This window comes from Crocodylus porosus, unplaced genomic scaffold (genome assembly GCF_001723895.1).
Source record: "Crocodylus porosus isolate Cpor-Errol unplaced genomic scaffold, CroPor_comp1, whole genome shotgun sequence".
NCBI classification, from domain to species: domain Eukaryota; kingdom Metazoa; phylum Chordata; order Crocodylia; family Crocodylidae; genus Crocodylus; species Crocodylus porosus.
This window is the reverse complement of record NW_017728931.1, coordinates 122,529,871-122,551,792: the sequence shown is the minus strand read 5'-3', so window position 1 is coordinate 122,551,792 and position 21,922 is coordinate 122,529,871. Positions and strand designations below refer to the sequence as shown.

The following is a 21,922-nucleotide window of genomic DNA, read 5'->3' as shown; positions in this document are numbered from 1 at the left end:
TGAATGCTAAGCACCATTCAAATACAAAACTAGGGCTGCTCATCTAGCCCTAAGGAACTTGCAGTATTGAAGTAGAGATGAAGAGGAAAGGAATTGAGTCCTACTAAGTGTTTGTTCAATGTCTCAAATTGTAATCTATGTTGGGCCTGTAGCTGCTACTGCAGCATAAATGATATTCTTTTTCAGTAATAACTGTTAACACTTGTGTAGCACTTCTGCTCTCCAAAGCATATAACAACATAACTGCAGTTCAACCTATTCACATAGGCCATGAAAGCAGATTTTGGGAGGAAGGAAAGTAATAGAGGTCTCTAATGGCAGCCCACAAACCAGCTTCCTGGAGAAATGGCTCCGAGTAGGTTGGAAAAAATCTTTCTATTAAGTTTTTGTTGTTGTTCTAAATACGATTGTCTTCCTTATTGTGTGCTCTGACCATTGCACTGAACTAGGAAGTCTTCAAGTTGATTTCTCACAATAGTTGGATGTTTCTGTTTGAAAGCTCATCAGTAAAATAGTTAATGTTGATATTTAAATTGCCATAATTAGGCTTCTGAGTCAATACATCATGTAAATTATAGTTAAGAACAGTTCATCTTAACAGTATTGTGTTTCAAGCAGTCTGTGTGTTCAGGCAGATATCACTGTTGTTGGTCATCTTTGGCTCATATTTTGAAGACTTTCTTTATAACTGCAATCTCTAGGAATTTAGGGTTTTTTTAAATAAGAGTTTTGATTTTGAAATATGGGTTTATATCCACTGCCAAGAAAATGCCAATTCAATCCCTGCTTCACTCCTATACAAGTGAAAAGGAAATTTTTACCTGGGAAGACCCATATAATTTTCCCACTTTATACTTAGCCTGGAGCAATGAGGATGACATAGTGAAATGACTGCAGCAGACCTGAATGGCTGAAAAATTCCTATTACTTTCATAATGATAGTGCTTTTTTTCTGATAGTTAACAGAACATTTGTACTACTCCCAGCTTTCCTGCACAACTGGCATCCATTGGAGGATGACTCCATCCAGGTTCATATAGCTTCTTTCTAGTGTGTAAATATCCTGACTGGGAGTCCAGCTCTTTTCTTTTACAGTATAAGTGAGGATAGGTTCACACAGGCCTCATAGAGCACATATGCCTCCAACTCATCCATCTTCCAGCAACCAAGTCCCATTACATTGAACCCTTTCATGGAAACCTTGCAGGGCAGGAGGAAAGTATTTTGTATGATGCCAATGTTCACTTTCAGTATGTCCCTTATCAATTTTGCTCTTTTACACCCAGTTTAGTGGCAGGGATCACATAGCCTACTCCAAGCTCTAAATACTCCCTCCTCTAAATTTGAGCCTTTATTACTTATCATCAAATTTTAATGAATATTGTTCTCTGCTATAATTCTACTATTGAACTAACAGATGCAAGAAGAAAAGCTCAATGTTAATAGCGTAATAAAGCATGGTCATTGAGAGAATACATTCGGATTTTCCATTAGAGAATATCATTTGAAATTGTTTGCGCTAGGATGTCAATATTAAACGTTAATACTCAATAACACTATTCATTATATTCTATCCCATAATCATCCCCAAGCACTCTTTATTTAAACATCATAGCTTCTGATAAAAATGATACTGCTCATTGAAAACTGCAATAACATGCCTCTTTGGTCTCCAGTAAGTTTTGAAGTTAGGTGAAGTCTTTACACGTTGACTACTTTGGCAGGCTATATTGTTCTATAATTTATCAGTTGATAACTTTTGTTGCCTCAGAGTCATTGTGTTTTCCCAAGTGAAGAACCTTTGGCTGTGCTCTGGAAATATATGCGTTCCACAAAAATGAAAAGTTATTAAATCAGTACTGCAGGGGAATGCAGTGGAATGATCTGTTTGTAATTCTGGGAAAAACAATTTAGAGCACTGTTTTTAAAGCTTAACGAAATTACTTAAAATCTTTCACAGAAACAACCAACCTTTTTTATCTGGTCTCCAAGGATTTCGTTTATCTTTCTGATCTAGTTGCTGCAAAATACTGATAATGCAGAAATTCCATGAGGCGTTAAATCTCCATCTACCAGTGGCTTGCAGAATTAATCAAATTACCTTTTAAAGTTAATGCAGTCGGTGAGAAGAGTTTAATGATATTCAAAACCTTCATGGTAATAATTACAGATGAAGAGGGTCAGTCAGTTGAGAATTAATGCAAAAAGTGCATAGAATGATAATCTGAATTAATGTATCAGACTATGCATAAAGCATTTGGAAAGTGAGCCATGAAAATAAAATTCATTCAGTTCCATTGGTTTGGGTGAAATAAACTAAAGGTTGTTAGGCTCTACAAAAAAGGATGAATATAAGGATTGAACTGTATTAAGCAGAAGAAGAGGAGGGTTTGCTGTGGGTGAAAGGAGGTGGACAAAAGAAGAAGAGAAAGCTATCAGGAAGATTACTAGGGAATGTCCCTCAAAGTTTTAACTGTCTGAATCTCTGATGTGACTTGGAAGATAGAAATTCTAACCCGCTGTCACGTTTTTACTTGCCCAAATGTTTTCTTACTTTGTTCTTTACTGATATATAATATTGTGTAATTTTTTTCATAGCTTTAAAGATATAGGATGGTGAATGAGTCAGCCATGTTTTAGCACAGACTTTCACTTTTCATATGTCCAAACAGTGAAACAATCCTGAAATCCTTCTTTTTTTCTTAAAGCTACAAAATATTCTCCCATTTCATTTCCAGTTGTGGAGATTCTGGCTATTTTAAAGTCTTGCTCTTTTTTATTTCACAGAAGGATCAGAGGAGAACAAAAAGCAAAACTTGTGCTGGGCTGAGTGCTGTTCTCAATGTATTTGGCATTCTGAAAATCCAGTGATTTTGGTGACTAGAACTGGGGAATGACATTGACCAAGATCTTCAAATGTGATGCATAATCTGAGGTACCTCAGGTCCAACTAGACCATCATAAAGTGGCTCATGTTTTAGAGTTGTTCAGCACTTGATGATAACTAGGTCCCTATTTTAACTTGAGCACCAAAATCTGAGGCATTCAAAATCACTAGTTATTTTTTAAAATCTTGACCTAGAGAAATCATTGAATGCCCTAAAAAAATCAGTCAACTGCACACATTCATTTCTCAGTTTTCATTTTGTTGTATGTATGCAACTATTCCTTTTTCTGTTCTTTTCCTCTGAGAATAACTGTTGTCAGTTGTTGTCTTTTACACACTATTAAATCAGTTCAGGCATCATATTGTAAATGTTCATAAAAATTGAGGCACTGTTGCTTTTATGGTTAATTGCAGATTGAACTTTCCATGTGTTGTTTTCATATTTCAAGCTTCACTGCAGATCAGCCATTCAAATTCTTATTTCACATGTGTGAAGGGATTAGCAGATATGCCACCTGAACTCCCCCATAGAGAACCTGTTTATATAGCAATGTGATTATGCAACTGGACCACGAGGATGTGAATTATACTTATGCGTAAATATACACTGTGCCATTTAGATTAGTGATACTCAACTTGTAATAATCAGAGAGTCAGTTCAACATTAAATGGACTTTCAGGGACATAGGATTCTCATACTCAGATATTTCACTGGAAACTTTGTGATGCTGCATCAATTTATGATGACACTGTTAGTGTGAAAAAATGTCTTCACAAGAGGATGCATTCCTATCATCCTACCTCTTTTGGAGCCCTCTCTTTATATGCATTGTTTCTCATCATCCCACTGTAAGTGCTGGATGGGAGAGACATTCCACTTGTACTTTGTAGGGGGGATGCCAGCAGCTTCCTTCATATCCTCTCTGGATATCAAGCTGTGGCCACATTTTCTCATTACAGTTCTCTTACCCTTCCAATGTAGGTGAGGTAAGATTGCAAATGTTCCCTGAAAGATACAAAAGTACTGATATAAAGAGCCTTACAGCTACAGAGTTACAGTTTGAATGTGACTGGTTTCAAAGGGTTTCAGGAACATGTTGAACTTCAGAAGTAAACATTAGAAGATGGACCCTATGATTGAACTGGTTTGTAACCAGACAGATATCTCCTCTGGACTGATAAAATTCAGGCACATGCCTGCAGTGGCTCAGGCTAGAAACCAGGGGCACTAGAGCAGCCCTCCCTTCCCTTCCACAGTGCTCAGGGAGCATGACCAGGCCCCAGCAGGATACTCTGATTAGGGAGGGGTTCCCCCCACTTGAAAACAGAGCATTTATCAGCTCTGTTATCAGCATTTAGCACCCCATTGGAAAACAAAGCCTCTCTCATTAGTTCAGGCTCTTAAACAACTTTTTTGAAAGAAGGAGTGGAAGGACATTCGCAGCTGACCTGTTGATTAGCTCCAAAAAGCCTTACGTAGACACTGAGCTGTCTGCCTTTGTCCTATCTGCATTACAAAGACACCTCTCAGCATTAGCTAGCATACCACATGCTGGCTACCACCCATGTTGTGGGAGAGAGGAGGGATGGATTCCTGCTTGAGCAACAAGCAGTAAGGTGGTGGGGGGCAGAAGAAGCCAGGCAGATGCTGGTGTGCCTGCAAGTCTCTGCTGGAGCTCCAGCTAGAGAGCAGAGGGGAGGGGCCAGGCAGGCTGAGCCCAGAGAGCATGCCGGAATGCTGAGGGATTCTGATTTAACTTAAACCAGGAAGCAGTCTGGAACAGACATTGCATAAACCAGTTTGACCCAAATCAATCAAGTCTGATACGATGTTCAATCAGATTTATCTCAAACTGGTTTCAGCTGTTTTCAAACTGGTTTATGTGCACTCAATGTCTGTTGTGTTACAGGTTTAAACCAGTTGTTGATCACCTAAACCAGGTTATGTGTAATGTCTATCCCTAGCCCAGATATAAGAAACACCTGTTAATTACAACTCGTATTTTTCATTCAGATTAGAATAAAACTTGGCACTCAGTAGTTTTGATGTACATATTTTTGTTTCCATATTTATTGTTACAGAATTTTGCGTTAATTAGTTTGGCTGTATTAGCTTTAGAAGACTGACAAAAAGTATGTAAAATTCTTGTGGTGTCAAGGGTTTTCTCAAGGGCTGAAAAGCAAAAACGATGAAATTTTAAAATGTTAAGTTAATCCCTTAGTGCTACTGACATTTACAAAAGGAAAAATGTGTAAGGACCCTTGGAAATACTGTGACTACTGAACACATTTTTATAGTTTCATAGTTGGTAGGGTCGGAAGGGACCTGAGCAAATCATCAAGTCCGACCCCCTGCCATGGGCAGGAAAGAAGCCTGGGGTCAAACGACCCCGGCTATGTGATTGTCTAGCCTACTTTTGAAGACCCCCAGAGTAGGTGCCAGCACCACTTCCCTTGGAAGTTGGTTCCAGATCCTAGCCACCCTGACTGTGAAGTAGTGCCTCCTGATATCCAGCCTGAACCTCCTCTCAGTCAACTTATGACCGATATTCCTAGTTATTCCTGGTAGTGCTTGGGGGAACAGGGTCTCTTCCATTCCCTGCTGGTCCCCCTTGGTAAGTTTATAGGTGGCCACCAGATCCCCTATCAGCCTTCTCTTGCGGTGGCTGAACAGGTTCAGGTCCCGCAGCCTCCCTTCATAGGGCCTGCCCTGTTGCCCCCGATCATGTGAGTGGCACTCCTTTGGACCCTCTCAATTCTGTCCACATCCCTCTTGAAGTGCAGTGCCCAGAACTGGACGCAGTACTCCAATTGCGGCCTGACCAGTATCACATAGAGGGGGAGGATCACCTCCTTGGACCTGCTCAAGATGCATCTGTGGATGCATGACAAGGTGCGGTTGGCCTTCCTGACTGCGTCTTCACACGGGTGGCCCATGTTCATCTTGGAATCAATAATGAACCAAGATCCTTTTCTGCCTCTGTGATGAGAAGGGAGTTCCCCAGCCTATAGGTGTGCTGCTGGTTCTTTCTCCCTAGGTGCAGTACCCTGCACTTGTCAGCAATGAAACCCATCCTGTTCTCATCCGCCCACACCTGTAACCTGTCCAGATCCAGTTGCAGCCTGTCCCTCCCTTCTAGCGTGCCCGTTTCCCCCCACATCTTAGTGTCATCTGCAAATTTGAACAAGGTGCTTTTCACTCCCTCATCCAAATTGTTGATGAAGATGTTGAACAGTGTAGGCCCAAGGACCAAGCCCTGGGGAACCCCACTGCCCACATCCTTTAAGATAGAAAATGACCCGTCCATCACCACTCTCTGGGTGTGGCCCTCCAGCCAATTTGCAACCCATCTGACTGTGTAGGCATCAATGCCACAGTCACCTAATTTCTTAATGAGAATGGGGTGAGAGACAGTGTTGAAGGCCTTCCTGAAGTCCAGAAAGACTACGTCCACTGCAACACCTGAGTCCAAGGATTTTGTGACCTGGTCATAGAAAGCAACCAGGTTGGTCTCACAGGACCTGCTTCTAATGAAACCATGTTTGTTGCCCCTAAGCATAATCTCCCCTGTTTGTCCCTCACAGATGTGTTTTTGGATAATTTTCTGAAAGAGCTTCCCCAGGACCGAGGTAGGACTAATGGGCCTATAGTTTCCTGGGTCCTCCTTCCTCCCTTTTTTGAAAATGGGGACCACATTGGCCCTTTTCCAATCCTCTGGCACCTCGTCAGAGCACCATGAGTGCTCATAGAGCTGTGCCAGGGGTCCTCCAATGGCCTCTGCCAATTCCCTCAGCACCCTTGGGTGAAGATCATCTGGACCTGCTGATTTGAAGATGTCCAGTCCCACCGGAAGTTTCCTGACCAGGTCCTCTCTGACCCTGGGCCTGGCTGTGCCTCTGTTGAGTTTGTCTGGGATCCCAGTGTGGAGGGATGTCCCAGTCCCTGCTCAGAAATACGGAAGCAAAGGATTTGTTAAAGAGGTCAGCTTTATCATCTGGTGCAACCACCAGATTGCCAAGCATGTCCTGCAGGGGTCCCATGTTACCTGATGCCTTCTTTTTGCTCCCTGTGTATTTAAAAAAAGGGCTTCTTGCTGTTTTTGATCCAGGTTGCTAGTCCCAGTTCTGTCTCCACCATAACCTTCCTAACAGCCCCGCTACTGTCTCAAGCAATGGAAATATAATCCTCCTTAGTGATGGTCCCTCCCTTCCATTGGGTGTAAACCTCCTTTTTAGCTTTCAGATGTTCCTGAATGCCTTTGGTGAGCCATGGGGGCTTTTGAGCACTCTTGCCCCCTTTGACTCATGTTGGGACTGTCACCCTTTGGGCTCAGAGGATCATCTTCTTAAGGAACGACCACTCATCTTGGACTCCCAACTCCCCTCCCCTCCGTAACCTCAATGCCTCCCCGACTAATCTCCTTAACTCAGTGAAATCAGCCCTTCTAATGTCAAGGGCTGCTGCCTTGCTGCAGGCCTTTGACACCCTGCGCTGGATGGTGAATTCCAGCAGGCAATGATTGCTGTCGCCCAGATGCTTGAGAACCCACAGTCCCCTCACCAGGTCATCACCTCTGGCCAGGACCAGGTCCAGCAAGGCATTCCCCCTGGTGGGACCGTGCACCTCCTGCATTAGGTGGAGATTCTGTATCTGGGCTAGGAACCTACATGAGCGGTCAGACCTAGCTGACTACTCCTCCCAGCAGATGTTGGGGTAGTTTAGGTCACCCATGATTCATAGATTCATAGATGCTAGGGTCGGAAGGGACCTCAATAGATCATCGAGTCCGACCCATCCCTTAACTGCTTCTGCGAGCTGACCTGAGAATTCACGGTCCAGCTCTTCCTGCTGGTTGGGTGGTCTGTAGTAGTCCCTTTCCCCTCACCCCCGCCTTGTATTCTAACCCAGAGCACTTCAGTCTGCCCTTCCTCTGACCCCGTGCTGTTTGTTGAGGACATGTATTGCTCTTTGATGTAGAGCACCACACCCCAACCTTTCCTCCCCGTTCTATCCTGCCTGTGCAGTCTATAGCTCTTAATGTTTACCGTCCAGTCATGTGTTGGGTCCCACCAAGTTTCAGTGAGCCCCACTATGTCCAGGTTTATGTTAGCTAGCCGGAGGGCTAGTTCCTCCTGCTTGTTCCCCATATTATGAGCATTAAGAGGCATTTAAGGCCTCCCATGGATGTATGCACTGCCCCCCTGATCCCAAGACTATCCGGACCCCTGCCATTTACCTGGGTACTTCTTGTGCTCATAACCTGTCTTGGCTGGGAAGCATTGTCATTTCCCCCTGTGGCCCCATCCCCTGGCAAAGCTAGTTTAAAGCACGCCATATGAGATCAGCCAACCTTGAAGAAAAGACATGCTTGCCTTTAGGAGAGGTGAAGCCCATCCCACCCAATGGGCCCATTTTGTGTAGAGAAAAGTAGATTTTAATTTTAAAAATAGAATAAGTTTAATGTAGGTTATATTGGTAGCACTTAGTTTTTTATTCTGAACCTATTTCAACTGGAAGATGTGGCAGGAATGGCCATGAAATACTTTTGATGATGGATATATAAAATCTCAGGGTTCACCAATAAGGTTAATTACAATTTTCCTTCAAAACTGTATTTTATTGGGTTTTTGACAAAGTTGAATTGTTTGTGAATTATTTTTTTACTGCAGGAAATAATACATTTTAATTGAAAATAAAAACCAACCCCAGAACCAAGAAGTTTCAGCCAAGTAGTGAATGTTGAATTTCAAAATGTCATTGTGGTCCTACATGCCAGTTTTAGGTGCCTAAAGCTTCAATTCTCTTTTGTAGGCTGGGTTTTTCCAGCCCAATAACATCCCCATCACCCATGTTGCACCTGACCAGTTTAATAAGAAGAGGTGTCATGGTACTTCATGGTCATGTCTACACATTCATTAAGGCATTTTTGCTACTGCACATTAAGTCTGGTACCTCTGGGCACCTATACACAAGCACTGAGGCTGCTTTGATGTGCTAGAATCCCAGCACATTGGAGCAGACTCAATTACTCAAGTCAGCTGGCAATTGCTGCACTCAAGCAGCCTCCTGCATCTTGTGGATTAGTGTCCCTGCACTTAAGAATGACTGTGAGGGCACTTGAACTAAAGCTCATTTGATGAGCTTTAGTTCAAGTGCCCTCACCACCATTTTCAAGTGCAGGGATGGTAACACAGGAGATGTGGTGGCACTTTAATTAGAGCGGCTTTCAGAGCCGCTCTAATTAAAGTGCCACTCCCCCACCCCCAGAGCACATGTAAAAGCGTCATCTAATATGAGGTACTACATAAAGCTGAATTAGGCTGCCCCAGTGCACAGTAACAAAAGCTGAATGTGTTTTTTGTGATGCTTAATGCTCAGTAGACCAATTCAACTGCACATTAGCATATTAGCACTGTTTTTGACATGATGCTTTAATGAACAGTAGAATAGGCTACTGTACCTTAAAGTGCATGTGTAGACCAGCATTCCCTCTAAGCTGTGTGATATGCGTAACCATGCAGGCAAGCCTGGCTGTGCAGCATGTGTGTGCCTGAGCAGCTGCACATGCCGCACAGCTCAGAGCAAACACTGGTAGACACGCCCTATGTGATCTAGACCAGTTAAGGAGCCTTGACCACTGAGGATAATGAAGGCCTGAGACAACTCAACTCCAACTCTTATGAGGCTCCATGAAATCATTTCCTAATAATAATTTTAAAAAAAATTACATCTGTTGCCCAAATTTTAGGTTTCGATTTTTTGCAGAAAACTGAACATTTTTCATGAAAAACATTTTTGACAACTCTGTTCATCAATTCATAGGGAGTTGCAGTAGCTGGCATAAAAATAGTGGCTTGTGCTTATTCAGTAGACTTCCATCTAGTTCTTAGAAAACATTCCTCATTGTCACAGCCAAGGGACAGCATAGATAATTTTAAAATAGGTTTAAACTTTCTTTGCATATATCGTAACACACTCAGTTTCATCCTTCACAGTTTCTGATATTAATGTGCCGAAGTCTGTCTTCCAATTTTGTTGGGGAAGGTAACCAACTCATTCCCAGATTCTGCTTGGCAACTCTTTACTGTGCTATTAAGGAAGAGACAGCTAGCTAACCCATTCATCAAAAAAATCTATTGGCTTGGGCAAGTGTTCGGATTTTCAAAGGTGATGTTAATTGTCAAAAGTGCTATTAATTGTCCTAAGGTGGGGAGCAGGCCCAGCAGGTGGGGAGGGAAGGGTTGGGGCAGATCCACAGTGAGGGAGGGAGCAGAGCAGAGGCAGGAGCAAAGAGTCAGGTAAGTGAGACCCCAGGGGGTGAAATGAACCTGGGGCATGCATCCCGGGAGGGCGCAGGAAGCGTGTGCACCTGCATGTAGGGCAGGGCGGGCTGCCACTTCAGGCTGGAGCCGGAGCTGTGCCGCGCTCTTCCTGGTGGGGGCTGGACCACACTGTGGTTGGGGCAGGCAGCAGTGCTGGGAGGGGGTGTTGGGTGACTGCAGCCTCCCTCCTAGCGCTGCCGCCCACCCAGAGTGTAGCCAGGCCCAGCCCCCCCACCACCATGGGAAAGAGCCCAGCGTGGCTCCAGTCCCAACCTGCAGTGGCAGCCTGCACCCCAATCTGTACACAGGACAGTGGGGCTGGGGCAGTCATCTCATCCGGGGCCCCATGGGGGAGGCTTCCACCACTGGGGACCCCCACGCAGCCCTGAACAGGCTGGTTATCGCAGCATTGGGCAGGCAGGAGACAGGTCTCAGCCCAGTGGCAGGGCACCTGTGGCTCTGGGTGCAAGGATGATTGGCCATCCAGAGCCATGTGGCCCTGAATGCGCCAATCCTCCCAGCACCTAGCCCAGAAGCAGCCCAGTGCTGCCCGCTCCTGGACTGAGTGATGAACCAATCAGCTCATCCAGGGCCACATGATGGGGGCTCCTGCCACTGGACCCCCCCCATGTGGGCTTGGACAGGCCAGTCAGTCCAGCACCAGACCCAGGAGTGGCCCAGTGCCAGACAGAGGGGACAAGGCTCAGCTGAGCAGCGGGAGCCCCCCTGCATGTGGCTGTAATAGGTTGTCCTAGCACCTGGCCCGGCTGGGGCCCAACGCCATGTGCCTCCCACCACTGGGTGGGCAGGGAATGAAGCAGGGGAGGAGAGGGGGGCACGGTAGATGTGGGGGCAGTGCCCATGCCTTACCTCTGCCCTTCACTTGCAAGCCCCTGCCCCTCCCCCAGTGCTGCTGGTGCCTCTTACTCCAGACCTGCAACCCCTGCCCACCAGCCCTTCTGGTGCCCCCTCTGCACTCCAGACTCACAGGCCCCTTCTGCCCCAGCCATGCAGGTGCCCCACATTCCCAACCTGCAGCTGCCTCTGCCCTGTACACAGATTAGGGTGGTGCGTGCCCCCCGGGCCTCTGTCAGGGTGTGTGTAGTGGTGAGAGCCCCCCTCCCCCCATGCCTGGGTGAGCCTCCTGGCCTTTGACCCTCCCACCACCCAGCCAGGCCTGGGCCCTACTCACCCCTGCCCCTGCCCCATTCCCTCCCTCACTGTGGAGGCCTCAGTTGTCCCCCCACTCCTTCCCTGCCAGACGAAGTGGCCTGCTGGGCAGGGGGTGAGGCAGAGGGGCAGGGCAGGCTGGAGGTGGGGTGGGGGGTGGGGAGGAGGCCTGGTAGATCCTGGGTTGCTCCTCTACTTCAAAAAGTGATCTTCATCTTAAAAACGTTGGAGACGACGAATCTAGAAGCTTGGGGTGTATGAAGCATCGGGCCTAGAATCCAGAGCAGTTAAGTGGAGAAAGGACAGCTGAGAGGAAGTGCTCCGGGGGTATGCAGATCATTACCTACTTCCAATGAGGAGGAAGGGCTTCCCTTTGTTGAGCCAGATATGGAGGAGGAAGTGAGGAATAAATTTGCCTTGGGGATCCTTAAAGCCCACTACAGATTTCAGGGGGACTGTAATTAATTTGGATGTGAAATGGGTGGTATGCTTTACTGAGAAATTAGGAATAGTTATATATCACCCCAAAAAGTCTAAAAGAGGATGCTCAGAAGAACATTTAACATTAAAACAGTGGATTAGTAAAGTTCAGGAATTTGGGCAGAGCCCTGGAAGGAAGTTTGAACGGACACTGTGCAGGGATAGTCAAGCCTGTTTGTCTTTTACTTTCATGCTCAAATTTTATACAGCAATGACAGCATACATTTGGGAGAAACACAATACCAGTTTTTTAGTATTGTTCAGGACTGGGCACATAATAACGACAAAACCCAAAAGCTTCATATTTTTCAATTTTTCATTTTCAGCTTGCATTTGATCCCGTCTCTGCATCTCCTTGGTGCCATTTGCAGTCCACATGCTGATGAAATCTGCTTCTCTCTGTGTTTTGTTTTGTTTCCTGAATCCCAGAAAGCTTTCTATCATTTCCATAGAGCCATTAATGTAGAGTTTTCTTGACACAGGATTCATTTACCCTCTGGCATCAATTATTCTTAAAAAGCAGATGTAACTGAAAACCTCAGCTTGCCAGACTCCTTCAGTTTCTCATACCACCTGAGGTTTAAATCTAAAACAATGGTCAATTATTTATATCTGGCCTCAGTGTTTGAGATTTAAGCTTCAAGGAATCTTAAATGAACTATGTCATCTATGAAAAAATGTAAAAATCCACCACTTCACACAGAGGAATAAATGCCTAAAGAATGTTTTCCTTTGTTTTGTTTTAGCCAGTTTGACTAAATATTTAAAATTGCAAATGAAATCTGCAGGTCTGTAAAATTTTTAATTTTACTATTGTTCAAAATTCCCTCTGAAATCCCAACTTGTATATCATACTGCAGCATGATACCGTATGAAATGTTTGAATCATGCAGCTTTGAAAACATGACTGGCCAGCAGACTTGTAAGAATAAAGTAGTTTTGCTACTTTAACACTTGCTTGCTGTAATAATTTTTACTTTGATGTCTTCCCTTCTATGGTGGGAAATGATACATCTTGCATGGAACCCAACAAATACCGTAGAACAGATATGGTAAAGAAACAGATTTAGGTAAAGAAAGAGACAGCTCTTGTTAGTGAAATGAATATGATCATGGAAACCAAGAACTGAAATCTGCTACATCTGCCACAGTTCCTTGTCTGGCTACTGGGAACTCCTTTAGAAGTGCAGTGTATGCAGCCTTGTTACTGTTCTGATGACCTTGTTTTCTTTCTACCAAAGCTTACCATTTCTAAGGAGCCCACCAGAAGCAGCAGCCATTTTGGAAAGCAGATATAGTGCCTCACTCTGAAATGAAGTTGTATAGCACCTTCCATCTGAGCATCTTACAAGGCTTGAAATAACCATAAGAGAGAAATATATCATACCCAATTTACAGATGCAGAAAGGTGAAGAAGTTAAAATACGGCTTGAACAGCACAGCATTTCACAGTGAGGCACTATCTGCCTTTCAAAATTGCTGCTGCTATGCTTTCTCTACAGTAGTATAGAAAGAATTTAATGATAACTTTATATAACCCTACCAGCATGCAGACTAGAGCCTACTCCTAGCTGCAGCAGGGACTCTCAGGTTTGGGACACTGAGAAATTTACTGAAATTTATTGAATAATAATTATAGAATAACTTTTCAGTTTTAGCACGTTTCTGGATGCTCTTCCAAAACCAGAATAAGAATGTCTCCATGGAGGTAAGCGTGTCTGTGTAGTGGTTTCATTGAAGAGACTGTTTCAAAGTAATTTATTCTGAATTATCTTTTTCACTACATTTCCAGGTGTAACCAAGCTGTAGGCCAACAAACTAACCCCTGCATTGCTACATGCAGAGTGACCTTAAGGCTCCTAAGACCCATTATCTTGCCAACACAATAGCAGCCACTCTGCAGGTGCATCACATTCCAGTCTCACACCAGTATTGTTCTGATCATAGATATAGACATTAGGGCTGGAAGGGACCTTGGAAGATCATCAAGTCCAGCCCCCTGCCCCAGGGGCAGGAAGTCAGCAAGCATCGTAGGATCCCAGCAAGATAAACATCCACATGTCTCTCGAAGGCGTTCAAAGTGGGTGCTTGAACTACCTCCAGCGGCAAGCTATTCCAAACCTTGGAGGCTCAGACAGTAAAAGAGTTCTTCCTCGTGTCCAGCCTGAAATGGTCATGGAGGAGTTTGTGACCGTTTGACCTTGTCATCCCTTGGGGCGCTCTGGTGAACAAACGTTTCCCCAGATCCTGGTGAACACCCCGATAAACTTATAGGTGGCCAGCAGATCACCCTTGAGCCTGCGCTTTTCCAGGCTGAAGAGCCCCATGGCTCTCAGCCTGTCATCGTAAGGTCTGTTTTCCTGACCTCTGATCATGCGCATGGCTCTTCTCTGGACTCTCCCAAGCTTCTCCACATCCTTTTTGAATTGTGGAGCCCAAAACTAGGACGCAGTCAGTGTTCCACCTGTGGCCTCACCAAGGCCGAGTACAACGGGAGAATGATGTCCTGGGATTTGCTTGAGAAGCATCTATGGATGCAAGCCAACATTTTGGTCACTTTACTAGCTGCAGCATCACACTGAAGGCTCTTGTTTATCTTGTGGTCAAGTCCCTCTTGTCCATAGTGCTAGCCAGCATAGCACTGCTAAGCCTATAAGCATGCTGTAGGTTTTTCTTCCCAAGGTGGAGAACCTTGCATTTTTTGGTGTTAAACACCATCAGGTTCTCATCCACCCATTTACTGAGCCTGTCAGAGTCAGCCTTATGCTCTTCTATTATGAGATTGGAATACAATGGACATGTGGAGCAGCTGCTATTGTACTGGCAAGGTGGTGAGGCCATTGGAGGAGATACTCTGGTTTTGGAAGAGCATCCACGAAGGTGCTAAAGGTGAGAAAATGATTCCAGGGTGCACATTCTTAACAGTAACCCCTATTCAGCTCTCTTCCTCCCTTCCCAAACCAGCAATAGAACAAAACTGATTAGTTTACAAGCTTTTAGGATCATAGGAAAGTAGTGCTGGAAGGGACTTCCCAAATCATCTAGTCCATCCCCCTGCTCAAGGTAGGATCATCCCTGATTAGGCCATCCCATATTTACTCAAACCCAAGACAAGGTTTTTTCTCCCATTTAATATGGGAAACAAAGCCCTTTGTCTCTGATTTGAGTATGAGGCTGGAGGGGGCGGGGGTGCTGCACTTGCTGTGGCTGCACCCCTGCTGCCTCTGGCCTCCTACCTCTACCCTTCCTTCCCACAGCCTTTGCCCCCCACACCTGTCTCCACTGCAGCCTTGGGATCTTGTCCCCCCATCTCTTCCCCTCATCTGCAAGGAGGGGGGAGGTGACAAGGGGAAGGGGACCCAAGGCTGTGGAGAGCAAGCACAAGGGAAAAAGTGGTGAGGACATACAAGTGGAATGGGACAAGGGGTAGAGCTCAAGCCACTTGACCCCACCCCCTTCCCTGCCCCACTACCACCTCCTACTGCCTCCCTCACTGACTTTCCACCTAATTGCCCCCCTCACCTGCCCCTTGCCACTGTTTTCGCCATTGCATCAATGCGGGGTATGCAAATTGAAGATGAATCTCCAGGATTAGTTATATACATGGAAAATTAAAACAAATTTATAAATTATTTTTCTCTATGTAGAATGTTATTATTGGGAGATTATCTTAAATTCAGTCATCTTAGATGCAGACAAATACAGTACTGTAAAATCCAGTGTGGACAGGGCAGATTGTAGTTCTACCTGCATTTAGTTAGCTGGGCTGACTAGTCTTTATAATGGAGTCAGGACCTAGGCCATTCCTACTTGTCTCAGCACTTCCTGGGAGATGGGACAGTGGTATTTGATATTAGCAAACTGTATCCAAAGATGGGTGGAAGTTCTGCAAGGTGAGCCTGAATGCATGTCACCTGCCTGTCATCTATGAGAGCAGCAAGTGCAGCTTCCACATCATGACCTAGCCTGTAGCCAGACAGGGATACAGCCAGGTGGCACGAGAGACCCCTTCCACTAGCTTCTTGGTTAGCTTGCTTAGAAAAAGTGAAGTAGATGTTAGACAGTAGTTTGCAAGATCCCAAGTGTTATACAATGTTTTCTGTATAATAAGTGAGCTTACTACATGGTTGGACAACTGCATCTCACAAGGAGGTGGCAAGGATCAATTAGTTGTATAAAATATTAAAGATGTAAAGTTCTCTATTGGTACTAAGTTTTGCCATAGAACACAGTTTTCACATTAAGTACCAGACTATTTTAGCACAGTAGTATATTAGTAATCAGCTAGTTGATCACATGGATAGTTATAGAAACAGTTACATACTTTAGAAACCATTAAAATCAAGTCAAGAGTTAGGGTTCAAATTTATAGATAATTATTGATTAAATTAAGATCAATTTAACTCTGTATTCGGTACTTTGTAAAAATCAGCATTGTAAAAATCCATTCGTGCATAACAGCATATTAAGCTGTTATCCTCATATATTATTTAAATCATGGACTAACCAATTCTCAGTAGTCTATTTTAAATTTATTTTTAGCATGCAGCTTATTGCCCTGGAGACTGAAGCCTTGTTTTAAACCACATGCTAGGTATTTTTCTGGCAGCAGTAGTGTAACCTTCCCCACACTGCTTTATCCCAGCATAGAAAGTGCCAGTCCTCTTGGTGAGCAGGTAATTGAGTGTCCCTGTCCTTTCAGTCATTGGCTTGCCTGCTGAGAATGCCAACATGGGTGCCAGCTAGCATCAGTGTGATGCTGGGTTTGAGACAAGTAACGTACCTTGGTTGTAAATTAGATACCAAATGAAATTTGCATCATGCTAAATTCTAACTTAAGTGAATGCTGATAAATCGTTTACTAAAAAAACAGTAGCAGTTATTACAAACCAGGGCAAATTATTGATGCCAATTCTTGAAAGAAAATGGAAATTCAACCTTATTCAAAAAAGGATTCTGAATTCACTGCTTTAGTCTAACAGAATAGAGGTGTGTGTTGTGATGTGAAAAACAGAAACCCCACTGATGTGCATCATACACTGAGCTTTTGCCTATCACTTAGCTGCTTTCTTGTGATAGAGGTGACATCAAAGTCAGTCGTTACAGTATGGAGAAGTGGAGAGGTATTAAGACAGAGACATAAAAAATAACTCAAACTTGTCCATAACACCCTACCACTACCTCTCATCTAGAGAACTCAGCATCTTAATGAGAGTTTATTGAAATATTAACAGTACAATGTGTTTTGGCTGCAATTGGTAGGTATGCAAGTTAACAGAATATTGTTGAAAATAATTTTGGGATACAAAATTTCAATCAATTTGCGGGGGGTTGTTTTGTTATTAGCACCAAAAATATTTGCATTATTTTTTTGAGTTTTGAACTATGCTGTAGTTGTTATGATTCTAGGTCTTGTAGTCTATTAAATAGTTAGTGCTTGTTTCCTGAAATCTACTCATTAGGGCCAGTTGTACATCCTTTCCTTAGTTTCTCAGAAGCCAGCTGTAACAAAGGAGAGACTTAGTATTGCTTCTGCATGGGAGCCTGGGTCAGATGACAGGGCTTCCAGCTGCAGGAGTACATGGTGCACCCCAGCAGTTGGGAACTCAGACCAGCTGCCAGCTCCCAGCCATGGGTGTGCACCAGTTTTGAAGCTAATGACACTGAAAGGAATAGTGGGCTAGTTTCATGCAAACTTTGGACTCGCCAGCTCAAATGACCAGGTTTTCATGATCCCAGGTTCCCCCTTCACAGGCAGTAAGGCATAGTTTCATAGATGTTAGGGGCTGGAAGGGACTTTACAGATCATTGGATCCAGCCCCCCTTCACTTGGGCAGAAAAGACTGCTGGGGTCATCTGGCCCCAGCAAGGTGGGCGTCAAGACGCTTTTTGAAGATTGCCAGGGTGGGTGACTGTACCAGCTCGGGGGAGCCTGTTCCAAACCCTTGGCACTTGGCTTGTAAAGAAATTTTTCCCTATGTCCAGTCCCAAGTGATCTTCAATTAGTTTGTGCTCATTGTTTCTTGTCCTCCCCTGGGCGGCCTTGGTGAACAGATGCTGCCCTAGGCCCTGATGTCAGCCCCTAATATACTCATAGGCTTCCACCAAGTCCCTTCTGAGTCTTCTTTTCTCTACGCTGAACAGTCCCAAGTCTTTTAGACCTGCTCTCTAGGCGTCTAATCATGCACATGGCCCTCCTTTGGACTCACTCAAGCTTCTCCACATCCTTCCTGAAGTGCGGTGCCCAGAACTGGATGCGATCTCACCAAGGCCAAGTAGAGTGGGAGGATAACATCCTTAGTCTTGCTCAAGATGCATCAGTAGAAGCATGCCAGTGTTTGATTAGCTCTGCCAGCTACAGCATCGTATTGGTGGCTCATGTTCATTTAGTTATCTATCATGACACCCAGGTCTCATTCAGTTGTGGTACTAGCAAGTGTAGCACTGCCGACCCTGTGAGTGTGTTGTGGGCTATTTCTCCCCGGATGAAGCACTTTACATTTCTCCATATTAAACATCAAGTTGAGGTCCACCCGCCTCACAAGCCTGTTCAGGTTAGCCTGCATTGCCAGCCTGTCCTCGAACATGACCACACTCCCCCATAGTTGGCGTTGTCTGTGAACTTTGCCGGTTCAGTTTTAATACCTGAATCCAAATCATTGATGAATATGTTGAAAACGCTGGTCTTACTACTGAACCCAGAGGGATGCCACTGGTCACCTTCCGCCATGTTGACTCAGTTCCATCAATCATTACTCTCTAGATCCTATCTTGGAGCCACTAGACCTAGCCACTGGACCATAAAGTAGTCAAGGCCGCATTTTCCCAATTTCGCCATGAGGACGTAATGGGAGACTAGGCTGAAGGCCTTTTTGAAGTCCAAGTGTATGAAATCAACCTCATTTCCCCTATCCAGGTGGTGAGTTACCTGATCATAGAAGGAAATGAGGTTGGTCAGGCATGACCTGCCCATAATGAAGCCATGTTGGCTATCTTTCAGAAAGTTGCCTTGTGTTAGTCTATCAGTAATGGATTCTTTGATAATTTTTTCCAGGATTTTACCAGGGATTGAGGTCAAAGTGATTGCCCTGTAATTCCCTGGTACCTCCTTTTTCCCTTTCTTGATGATAGGCACCACATTGGCCCTCTTCCAATCTTCTGGGACTTCTCCTGAGTGCGACGGATCTTCAACTATCTTTGCCATAGGTCACGCGATCATGTCAGCCAGTTCTTTTAGCACTCTAGGGTGTAGTTCATTAGGTCCTGCTGGCTTGTAAATATTTATCATTTCTAGGTGCTTCCTCACAAGATCTTCACCAACTATAGCAGGGTGGTCACCCACCTACCTTGCAAGCCTGTCCAAGTCAGCCTGAATTGCCAGCCTATCCTCTAGAGTGACCGTATTTCCCCATAATTTGGTATTGTCTGTGAACTTAGCCAGTCCACTTCTGAAACCTGAATCTAGATTGTTTATGAATGTATTAAAGAGTACTGGTCTGAGAACTGAACCTTGGAGGACACCACTGGTCACCATGCGCCATGTTGACTCAGTTCCATTGATGATCACTTGCTGAGTCCAACCACAGAGCTAGTTCCTCAGCCATCGGACCGTAAGCTTGTTGAGGCTGCAGCTCCCCATTTTTACCATGAGGCTATCATGGGAGACCAAGTCAAAGGCTGTCGTGAAATCCAAGTAAATGACATCTGCCTCTCCTCCCCTTCCCAGGGGATGCATCACCTGGTCATAGAAGGAAATGAGGTTTGTCAGGCATGACCTACCCATAATGAAGCAGTGTTGGCTTTCTCTCAGAATGGTGCCTTCTTTTAGCCTGTTGTTGATGGATTCTTTAATAATTTTTTTCAAGATCTTCCCAGGGATTGAAGTCAAACTAATTGGCCTATAGTTCCCTGGGTCTTCCTTCCTTCTCTTCTTGTAGATAGGTGGCATGTCAGCCCTCTTCCAATCTTCAGGAACCTCTCCTGAGTGCCATGAATTCTCAGATATCTTTGCCATTGATCATACTATGATGTCAGCCAATTATTTTAGCATTCTTGGGTGTATTCCATCCAGGCCCACTGACTTGTGAATGTCCAGCCTCTCAATGTGTTCCCCCACAAGGTCCTCGCCAATTGTAAGCGTATGGTTGCCCTTACCCTGGTAATCCTGTGTCCTGTCAGGCAGGGTGATCCCCTTGGGCTGGTGGAAAACTGATGCATAGTAATCATTGAGGATATTAGCTTTTTCCTGGGTGTTGGTTGTCAGCTGCCCCGTTTGGTTCAGCAGGGGTCCAGTGTTGCCCTTATTTTTCATTCAACTTCCCACGTATCAGAAGAAGGACATTTTACTGTCCTTGATTTCTGTAGCCAGTTTGAGCTTGGTTTCAGCCTTGGCTTTTCTGGTCCTCTCCCTGCAGGTGTGGGCCAGTGATACATAATCCTCCTTAGAGGTATTTTGCTGCTTTTCTTATGAAATGGGATGGACTTCCTTTGTGCTCTTAGAGTCACTTCCTTGAGGAACAACCACTCTTGTACTCCCTTCATCACTGGACCATGGTCCCATGGGGCCTTGCCAACTACTCTCCTGAGTTTGTGGAAGTCACTTTTCCTAAAATCAAGGATTTCTACCCTACTGTCTGATTTCCCCAGCTTATGGTGAATGGAGAAAATAATCATCTCATGTTCACTGTCACCTAGTTTCCCTTCGTTCCTTAGGTTGCTCACTAGATCATCCCCTTTGTCCAGAACCAAGTCTAGGTGTGCCCTGCCCCTGGTTGGTCTATAAACTTCTTGAGTTAGATAGAGCTCTTCAATGCAAGTGAGAAAACTTTGTGAACAATCAGATCTTGGTGAGTGGTCATCCCATGAGATGTCTGGGTAGTCGAAATCACTCATGATGACTGTGCTCTGAGAGCATGCAGCCTCTGCCAGTTCTCCAGAGAATTCCTGGTTGAGCTCTTCCCCTTAGTTTGGAGGTCTGTAGTAAATTCCTGCAGTCAAATCCCTTTCCTATGCTCTCCCCATATCTTGATCCAGAGGGTCTCGAGACACCCTTCTTTGTTTCCAATCTTTGCTTCCAGGGAGGCACAATGTCCCTCCATGTAGAAAGCAACTCCTCCGCTCTTGTTCCCAATATGATTCCTCCTATACAGGGTGTATCCCCCTATACCTGTGGTCCAATCATAGATAGAGTCCCACCAGGTTTCTGTAATCCGTATAAGATTGTATTGCTTATTGGTTAGCAGGAGGGCTAGTTCCTCCTGCTTGTTTCCCATGCTTCTTGCATAGTGTAGAGGCAACTACGCCTGCCATTGGAGGTCCTAGGCTTCCTGGTGAGCTATGGAATAATCTGTCCTTTGGCCAGTGTTGGAGTATGCTTCCTATTGTACCCTGGTATGCTGGTTCCAAGGTTGCCATTTCTTGGGCATGTATTAGTAGTTGTTGGCCAGTCCCCTGGTGATCTCAGTTTAAAGCCCTATTCAGGAGGTCCACCATTCTAGCCAATAAAATCTTCTTTCCCCTTGGCATGAGGTAGATGCTATCTCTTCCCAACAGACCAGAGTCCCACAGGTGCATGCCATGGTCAAAGAAGCCAAAGCCCTCATGGTAGTACCAGCGCCAGAATTTTCTGTTTGCTTCTTCTATGCATCTGTATTTCCTGTACCTGTGACCCATGATGCCATGACCCATGACTGGGAGGACCAAGGAGAAAACTACCTGTGCCCCCAACCCCTTGAGCCCAGCCCCCAGAGCCCTGAGGTCACTCATGACCCAGCCAGAATTGTTCCTGGCTGTGTCATTTGTGCCCAAATGTGTGAGGAGCATGGAGTAGTGGTTGGAGGGCTGGATGAGTTTGGGAATACTTTCAGCCACATCTCAGATATGAGCCCCTGGGAGGCAGCTGACTTCACAGGTTAGGGGGTCAGGGCAGCAGATCACTCCCTCAGTTCCCCCACAGGAGGGAGTCGCCCACCATGACCACCATGTATCTCTTCTTTGGGGTGGTAGCTGGATGCCTTCCTTCTTCTGGAGCCTGTGCTTCTGCTAACGGGTCTGCTGGTGCTG

General features: G+C 45.0%; 1 long non-coding RNA gene across 1 annotated transcript; it reads left to right on the top strand.

Annotated features, from left to right (window-relative positions):
- The first annotated feature begins 1,988 nt into the window (after positions 1-1,988).
- Positions 1,989-21,341, top strand: LOC109316136. Its single transcript, XR_002102723.1, has 4 exons — positions 1,989-1,998; positions 10,181-10,186; positions 15,936-15,942; positions 20,967-21,341. It is a non-coding gene; the product is annotated as an uncharacterized LOC109316136 (long non-coding RNA).
- Positions 21,342-21,922: the final 581 nt, after the last annotated feature.